The 9,020-nt window shown below is 40.0% G+C and overlaps 1 protein-coding gene across 3 annotated transcripts in view; it reads left to right on the top strand.

Moving 5' to 3' along the window:
• The first annotated feature begins 213 nt into the window (after window positions 1–213).
• Window positions 214–9,020, top strand: part of ppm1ba (protein phosphatase, Mg2+/Mn2+ dependent, 1Ba) — a 50,017-nt gene continuing 41,210 nt past the window's right edge. For all 3 annotated transcript variants that reach the window (XM_055890016.1, XM_055890017.1, XM_055890015.1), the window contains exon 1: window positions 214–602. The gene's annotated coding sequence lies outside the window, so the exon portion shown is untranslated. The remainder of the gene's footprint in view (window positions 603–9,020) is intronic.

Below are 9,020 nucleotides of genomic sequence, written 5' to 3'. Positions count from 1 at the left end.
AAAATGTAAAATAATATATGAGGGGGGGGGGGGGGTATACAGTTAATATCCTAGGCAATCAATCAAACAATGTTTATACAATATTTTGCCTCAAAGGGTATGTCACAATGTAATTTGACTGACAAATTTAAATACCAATCTCAGCTCAAATTTGTAGTTGACTTGGACCAATGACTGTAAAGAGTGGAGAGAATGTCACTCCCCTGGAGCTGGACATCGAGCAGAGCTCTGCTGTGCTTTGGCCCATCAATGGAGGAAAGAACGTCATCTGTTTCATACATTTAGTTAGCTGCCAAATCAGTTCAGTTCTTCCATAAACTAGTATTTTTATCCCACAACACATTGTTTTCATAGCGCTGTCTCTTTTGTGTGCCAAATATGCATAAAAAAGACAACAGTCAGTGCCAAGAAAGGTTGAAAGGGGAATTCGTGTAAAGGCAAGTGCTAGCCTTGCTATCTTGGTTAGCTAGATAGCTACAATTCTGATCAGCTAGCTAGTTCAAGAAACCGAATTAAAACCAAAAATTCATATCCAAGTAAAGAAATATTCAATTGCAACCAGACGAGGGGCTATTTGAAGCAAACTCAATTTCTGCTAAAACGTAAGTAGAGAACTATTTCACTTTCAAGTGGATTGTATTTAGCCAACTTGCTAGCATGTTAGGTAACTAGCTAACGTTAACCAGCTAGCTAACGTTAACTAGCTAGTAACGTTAACTAGTCAAATTGCAGTCACACTCAATCATGACTTTCAGGTTAATTATTTGCTAGTTATGTGTGTAGTTAGTTATGGATACCATAGTTCATTTCATTTATATAGCGAAAACAATAAATGGCCATTGATTGAAGTCGACCTTTGCTTGTAGGTAACATACCGGTATTTGGCTAGCTGGCTAGCTGTTGTTGTTGACAACATAGAAAATGTCCCCATAGTATATTAGTTAGATAGCTAACTAGCCCATTGCCACAGGAGCCACACTGGTCCTTGTTGTTGGCTACAGAAAGCTAGCCAGCTAAGAATACACGCTAATTTGTTTGGCATCCATGTTGGACATAGAGGGGCTATAGACAGCCAGCAAGCTAGCTTTGATTGTGGTTATGCTATCTACCGTTACACTAATTTACTCCATAACTTAACTCAAATAAACAACATTAGCTAACTACAAACATTGGTCGACTGCAATTCTCCTGGTAATTTAGCGGAAACCCCCCGCCTAAACTATAATGAGGGGTTTAAACCCTAAATGTAACACTAAACCTCCGAGATTTAGCCTATGGCAAGTTGTTTAACATCAGGAACCATCGTGATTTTATTGTTCCTTATTAGCTATCCCAGGATCAACAGTGCCAGGACAGGTGGATATAGCTAGCTAAGCTAAGACTACAACCAAATGCAAACTGACATGGTGTGTTTTGTATCCTTCACTAACTTGTTGACCTTTGTAACTTGTGTGAAAGCAGTGGCCTTCAGTGGAACTCCTGTTGTCGGGGTGTATTTATTAGTTGGACACCATTGCAAAACGTTTTACTCCAATCTGTTTGGTTCCAGGTGAATACACCCCATTTATGCAACACAATTGTGAACTGCACTTGGTGTCACACAGGTGTAGTCCCTTCATTCCATCTCAGAGAGAAAGTATTACTTCTAAAAACAAACAGGTGCAGCTAAAGACAAATAGTTTAGGCTTTACTGGTAGTTATATATATTGTACAACTATTAGGCTAAGTGCAAGTACTGGCAGGACCAGAAATGTTTAATTGTAGGCTAACTCTTCTCCACCACGTGAGATCTGAACGGTCACACCTGCTTAGATTATGGATGGGTGCACCATATGGTTCCCCCCTTCAGGTTTCAGTGGAGGTGACTAGGGCTATTGCGGTGACCGTATTACCGCCACACCGGCCATCACGAGTCATGAAGGCAGTCAAATTCCACATGACCGTTTAGTCACGGTAATTAGGCTTCTGCAAGCTCTGATGCTGCTGCTGGTCATTAGTAGTCTAACAAACTTGCTAACTGCCTGGTACGCAGCACTCTATTCTCCCTCAAATCACTCTGACATCAATGCAAATGTATTTGAAAATCGAATCAAACACTTCATGAGAGCTCATGTTGCTCAACATTTCTATAGGCTATGCAATTGCGGGAGAAAACAGAGTGATGGTCGCTAATAAAAAGACGAGGATCCCTCAGCTTTCTATAGGCTAGGCCTACTATATCTATTTCTCAACTTTCCTAATATTAAGCACATTGCTTATATTTACAACAGGAATAAAGCCTTTCTGGCTGGCTACGGGGAAAAACATACATACGTTTGTTATTTAAGTGCATAGATGACATGTATTTTTTCCCCGCTGCCCCGTTTTGATACAGTTGCATGATAATGGTAAATTCTAAATCAAAACAAATGTCGCACATATGATTTAGTATATGTGAAGACAATATTCAATTGAAAATAGCCTGATGGGTGACAATATTAGCCTATCACTTGTGAATGATATACTATCACTTGTGAATGATGTCCAGCGTAAGAAACAATGCCTTTTTTTGCGACTTGTTTGAATCATTTTTATTTTTTATTTTTCATCTTTATTTAACCAGGTAGGCCAGTTGAGAACAAGTTCTCATTTACAACTGCGACCTGGCCAAGATAAAGCAAAGCAGTGCGACACAAACAACAACACAGAGTTACACATGGAATAAACAAACGTTCAGTCAATAACACAATAGAAAAAAATGTATAGTCGAACACCTCATGTAGCCTAGCCCATAGGCCTATATGTTTTAATAAGGTTTGTATCGGAATTGGATAAGGACTCACGCAGTTGCGTCCCCGATGTGTCTGTCTTAACTTGTAGCCTATGAGAAAGACATAATCACGTGACGTGGAGCCGTGTGAGTGGGAGACACTTCGGCTTGCGCAGCACGCTCAGGGAGATGGTCACAACGCAACTCCAAGCTGCAAAAGGCATGGATTTTTTTTTGTTTGCATTACGGTCACAAAGGGGATGCCACCGTGAAATTCGAGGCATTATCAAGTGCTTGTCAAAATGTGAATGAGAGGCTGACGAAGTGTGTAAATCCTGCGCAAAAAACAGAGCTCATGCCTTTCAAGTTACTTTTTTCAAATCATCATTACTCATCATGCAGCCTCACAATGTATTATAAAATCAAAACATATAGCCCAACGTTTGTAGAACTACTAAAGTTACATTAATAACTCTAAATTAAGCATATAGGAGTACCTATTTCTTTGTTTACCGCTCAGCACAGAATAGCCACATGTGCGCACTCCCTCATCGTTTGGAGAAAATATATTTTATTCAGCTTTGTTCAATTGTATTGTTCATTCTATAAAATAATGCCACGGAATTATAAGCAAATCTTGCCTGCTAAATGAACTAGTGTCGCCCACAGCCATTTGGCACATCAGGACCTAACATAAGGACAACTCAGAGTATGCTATTCTTTTCTTCTGAAATAGACTACATTTTCTTCATATCAGCTTTAGACCTGTCTAAAATAAATAATGGATTTATTGTGATGGTGTAGGCTACATTACATGGATGTATTAGACTTTTTGAAAAGGGTTTGTAGGCTATGTGTGGAAGCCAGGAGATGCTAAATGTGTTTATGTTAATTAATGGTCAATTACCGTGAGACTGTCAAGCAAATAACTGTCAATCACCGGCTGATGAAATTTCATGACCGCCACAGCCCTAGAGGTGACAATGACTTATTGTGTTGTTGGTACTGACCACTAACACCCTGGGGGAGGATCAGCTTTGTGGATGAAATTTAATCATCATTGACATGTTTATATTGACACTTTGGTGCAAAATGCTGCCCTTGTCCCACTGTAAACATCACTTCTCTCAGCCAGAGGGGAGGGGAAAGGGACGTTTGTTGGCCAGAAGCTCTCAACATCCTTGTGCTAGATGTAAACGTGACTGACCAGTGCCATCCTGTCACTGCCAACACAACAACCAAGTAGAATTCTGTTTGGTCTGCCTGTGTCAACTGTTAAATGTGTTGATGTAGCCTGAACCTTTCCAAGACAAAGCTGGGACATTGGCAGACTTTCATGTGTGTCAGATGGGAGCTATTACATTGATTATTATTCTGTTGAATCCACTTGCCTTTACATGAGTCAATAAATAGTCCTAGTCTATTGTAATATCCTTTATACAGAGGTCACTGACAAGAAGAGGGAGGAAAAAGGAAAGTAGCCTAAGTAGTTGCTGACAGTGATAAGTAAGTGATGCGATCATGGTCTGGAATGATGGGAGAGAGAGAAGTCTGATGTTCACTTCAATGACATCTTTTGAAATCCCATAAGCCTGCAGTTCAAGAGGACCAGAGGCCTCATTCATTCTGCTGCCCTGTAAAGTGAACTGAGAACTGCAGGTCTTTCTCTTGTAGGCCCTGAATATGTATATTTTTTATGTTGGTGTAGATGGGTCACACTCATGATGACTGAGATTCTCTATGATTAAGTGAAAGTGATTAGGCCTTAATAGCCCTGGGGCTTCAGATGACCTCAGGTGAGGTGGTGATGGAGTCAAAACAAACAGTGATGTCTACTTCCAAGAAAGAGCCTTTCACATTCTTGGAAGGAAGGTAGCTCTCTGTTTGTTTTGATCCTGTCGCCTCAACTGCCATAGAGAATTAGTGGAAAGGGCAAGGGTATACCTAGTCAGTTGCACAATTGAATGCATTAAACCCAAATGAGTCTTCTGCATTTAACCCAACACCTCTGAATCAGAGATGCGGGGGGCTGCCTTAATCGGCGCCCAGGGAGCAGTTGTTGTTGGGTTTAACGGCTTTGCTCAAGGGCAGAACAGCAGATTTTTCTACCTTGCCGGCTTGGGTATTAAAACACTCTTAACCTCTAGGCTACCTGAGGCCTCAAGGTGTCGTAACGTCCTGTTATCCTTGGTCTCAGTAGTCCCTCATGAGGCTGATAGCCCAAATAGAGAGGATGGGACGTGGGAGATATATTTTTTTGCTGGCCTCTACTGATGGAGGAGAGGTTCATTGTTGATGTTCTTGACTCCTGGTCCTGGTTCTTATTGGTTAAGATGAAGTAGCCTAGTAGGTCTAGGCGTGTTCTCTTTTCACTGTATTTCAAAACATGTCATCCTTTTTTGTTGTTGCACAGAACCAAACACAACCCAGCTGCTGATTCAGTCTGTTATTCCCACTTAGCTGTAGAGCTGGTGTTTACGCTGGACGCGCACACATTTGGTCTCATTAATGGGATAAGGAAAGCCAGCCTGTCGGTCTGACATGTTCATTGAACAGTATGGTTATTTATTACCAGTGGTGTAACGTTTCTCAGTGTAGACTCTTGTTCGTTTTTTATCTTCTGAGAAATCTAGGGATATGGGCCCCAGTCTTACCAACTGGGTGAGTGTGGGTTTATGGGTGTGTGCATAATGCAAAGAAAGTAATCAAATCAAATTCATTTAAAGCCCTTCTAAATCAGCAGATGTCACAAAATGTTTATACAGAAACCCAACCTAGAACCCCGAACAGCAAGCAATGCAGATGTAGGAGCATGGTGGCTAGGAAAAACTCCCTAGGAAGAAACCTAGAGAGGAACCAGGCTGTGGCCAGTCCTCTTCTGGCAGTGCTAACCTAATCAGGGATGTTTGTGTCTGTGTGTCACTAATTAAGTCATAGCGTGTTGAGAGTTAGCTAGCTAACTTTTTAGTTTGGATCCTGCGACACAGTTGGCATCAGTTGCAGGGACTGCTTGTCTCTATCCAGTGATCCCGCTGACCAAGGACGGGTCTGAGGAGCTATTTGACAGTCTCTAGCACAGGTGAAAGATCTTTTAAACGAACAAATAGAGTTCTACAAGCAGTTGTTACAACAAGAAAATAGCTTCAAGTGTTTTGTCCAAATACTGGTGGATTCAACTAATAATAGAATGGACAACCTGACCAGAGGTCCAGGACCTGAAGAACAGTTTGCAGTTCTCCCAGGGTCAGCTCGATGAGTTGAAACAGGAGAACGGAAAGGTGAGCGAGGACATCAGTTCTGTGTGAATCCATGATAACAAAGATTGATAAATCCGACTCGGGACAATCAAGGCAGAACAACATGGTTGTGGACGGAATTGCAGCATCTCAACATGAAACCTGGACTGTGTCTTGAGGACAAAGTGAGGGAAATGATCTCTGAGAAATTGAAGATGGACCACAGGACGATTGAGGTGTGGAGCGCAACCACAGGAATGGAAAACCCACCACTGGCCCAGGTGACAGGCCCAGGCCGATAGTGGTTAAGTTTCTGAGGTTCAAGGACAAGGTAGCTGTTCTGGAAAGAGGCAAGAACTTGAGAGGAACTTATATATTCCTCAACGAGGATTATCCTGAAGCTGTGCGCCAGAAGAGGAAAGAACTGATCCCATGAAAGCTGCTAGAGCGAGTGGGGACATTGCATACATCTGCTATGACCGGTTCATTAGCCACCCTCCCTCCCAGAAGCCTGGAAGGGATGAGAGAGCCAAGCCTATGGGTCCGTAGCTTCAACCCCACAGCAAACTCACACACCAATTGATTAAAGGCTGCTGAATGTATATATTGTTTTTCTCTTGCTTTGTTTGCTCTTTTCAGTATTATGTCTCTCTGATAAGCTACCCAGGAAAGGGCTGAAAATAGCCCATATTAATATTTGTAGCCTTGGAAATAAGGTTCATGAAATCAATGACTTGCTAACATCAGATAACATTCATATTTTAGTCATTTCTGAGACTCACTTAGATAATTAATTTGATACAGCAGTAGCAATTAGAGGTCGACCGATTTAAGATATCGATTATTGGAGGACCAAAAAAAGCCGATACCGATTAATCGGACGATTTTTATATATATATTTGTAATAATGACAATTACAACAATACTGAATGAACACTTTTAATTTAACTTAATATAATACATCAATAAAATAAATTTAGTCTCAAATAAATAATGAAACATGTTCAATTTCATTTAAATAATGCAAAAACAAAGTGTTGGAGAAAAAGTGCAATATGTGCCATGTAAGAAAGCTAACGTTTAAGTTCCTTGCTCAGAACATGAGAACATATGAAAGCTGGTGGTTCCTTTTAACATGAGTCTTCAATATTCCGAGGTAAGAAGTTTTAGGTTGTAGTTATTATAGGAATTATAGGACTATTTCTCTCTCTACCATTTGTATTTCATATACCTTTGACTATTGGATGTTCTTATAGGCACTATAGTATTGCCAGCCTAACCTTGGGAGTTGATAGGCTTGAAGTCATAAACAGCGCAATGCTTGAAGCACAGTGAAGAGCTGCTGGCAAATGCAGGAAGTGCTGTTTGAATGAATGCTTACGAGCCTGCTGCTTTCTACCACCGCTCAGTCAGACTGCTAAATTCAGATCATAGACTTAATTATAATATAATAACACACAGAAATATGAGCCTTAGGTAATTTAATATGGTCAAATCCGGAAACTATAATTTCGAAAACAAAACGTGTATTCTTTCAGTGAAATACGGAATCGTTCCGTATTTTATCTAACGGGTGGCATCCTTAAGTCTAAATATTGCTGTTACATTGCATAACATTCAATGTTATGTCATAATTATGTACAATTCTGGCAAATTAATTACGGTCTTTGTTGGGAAGAAATGGTCTTCACACAGTTTGCAATGAGCCAGGCAGCCCAAACTGTTGCGTATACTCTGACTCTGCTTGCACAGAACGCAAGAGAAGTGACACAATTTTCCTAGTTAATATTGCCTGCTAACATGAATTTCTTTTAACTAAATATGCAGGTTTAAAAATATATACTTATTAGGAAAAAGGATTCTCCCCCTTTTTTTTTTGTTGAACTGTTGACAATAAAATTGGATATATTTAATTTTATAAAGATTTGTAAATATGTGATTTATATATTGATTATTTATTGTTTGGGAATTTTGTTGCTTTTTTTTTTTTTTTTTGTATCACATCAAATAATATTTTTGCAGGAATCTCCTTGCGAATGATTTTGCCGAAGATGGTATCTCCGCCGGGCTGGGCAACCTGAGCTTTTGCTATCTCATCCGCCATGATTTTAAGAAAGACATTGATGTTTATGGTTAGGTACACATTGGTGCAACGACAGTGCTTTTTTTGCGAATGCGCTTGTTAAATCATCACCCGTTTGGCGAAGTAGGCTGTGATTCGATGATAAATTAACAGGCACTGCATTGATTATATGCAACGCTGGACAAGCTAGATAAACTAGTAATATCATCAACCATGTGTAGTTAACTAGTGATTGTTAAGATTGATTGTTTTTTTTAAATGATAAGTTTAATGCTAGCTAGCAACTTACCTTGGCTCCTTGCTGCACTCGCATAACAGGTAGTCAGCCTGTCACGCAGTCTCCTCGTGGAGTGCAATGTAATCGGCCATAATCGGTGTCCAAAAATGCCGATTACCGATTGTTATGAAAACTTGAAATCGCCCCTAATTAATCGACCATTCCGATTAATCGGTCGATCTCTAGTAGCAATATAAAGATATAACATCTATAGAAGAGACAGAAATGCTTATGGGGTAGGTGTTGCTGTATATATTCAGAGCCAAATCTCTGTAATGCTTAGAGAATATCTTATGTCAAGTGTTATTGATGTGTTGTGGTTGCAGGTTCACTTGGCACATCTAAAGCTTTTTCTTTTGGGGTGTTGCTATAGGCCACCAAGTGCTAACAGTCAGTATCTAAATAAGGTGTGAAAGGCTTGATAGTGTATATGATGTAAACAGGGAGGTCTACATTCTTGGTGACCTGAATATTGACTGGTTTTCATCGAGCTGTCCTCTCGAGGAAGGTTCTTACTGTAACCAGTGCCTGTAATCTGGTTCAGGTTATTAATTAACCTACCAGGGTGTTTACAAATACTACAGGAACAAGATCATCCACATGTATTTTTGTGTTTTTTATTATATTTTTTTTTACCCCCTTATTCTCCACAATTTTTCTTGGTATCCAATTGAT

This window comes from Salvelinus fontinalis, chromosome 30 (assembly GCF_029448725.1).
Source record: "Salvelinus fontinalis isolate EN_2023a chromosome 30, ASM2944872v1, whole genome shotgun sequence".
Classification (NCBI taxonomy): Eukaryota; Metazoa; Chordata; class Actinopteri; order Salmoniformes; family Salmonidae; genus Salvelinus; species Salvelinus fontinalis.
The sequence above is the reverse complement of the archived record's forward strand: the minus strand, read 5'-3'. Positions and strand labels throughout refer to the sequence as shown.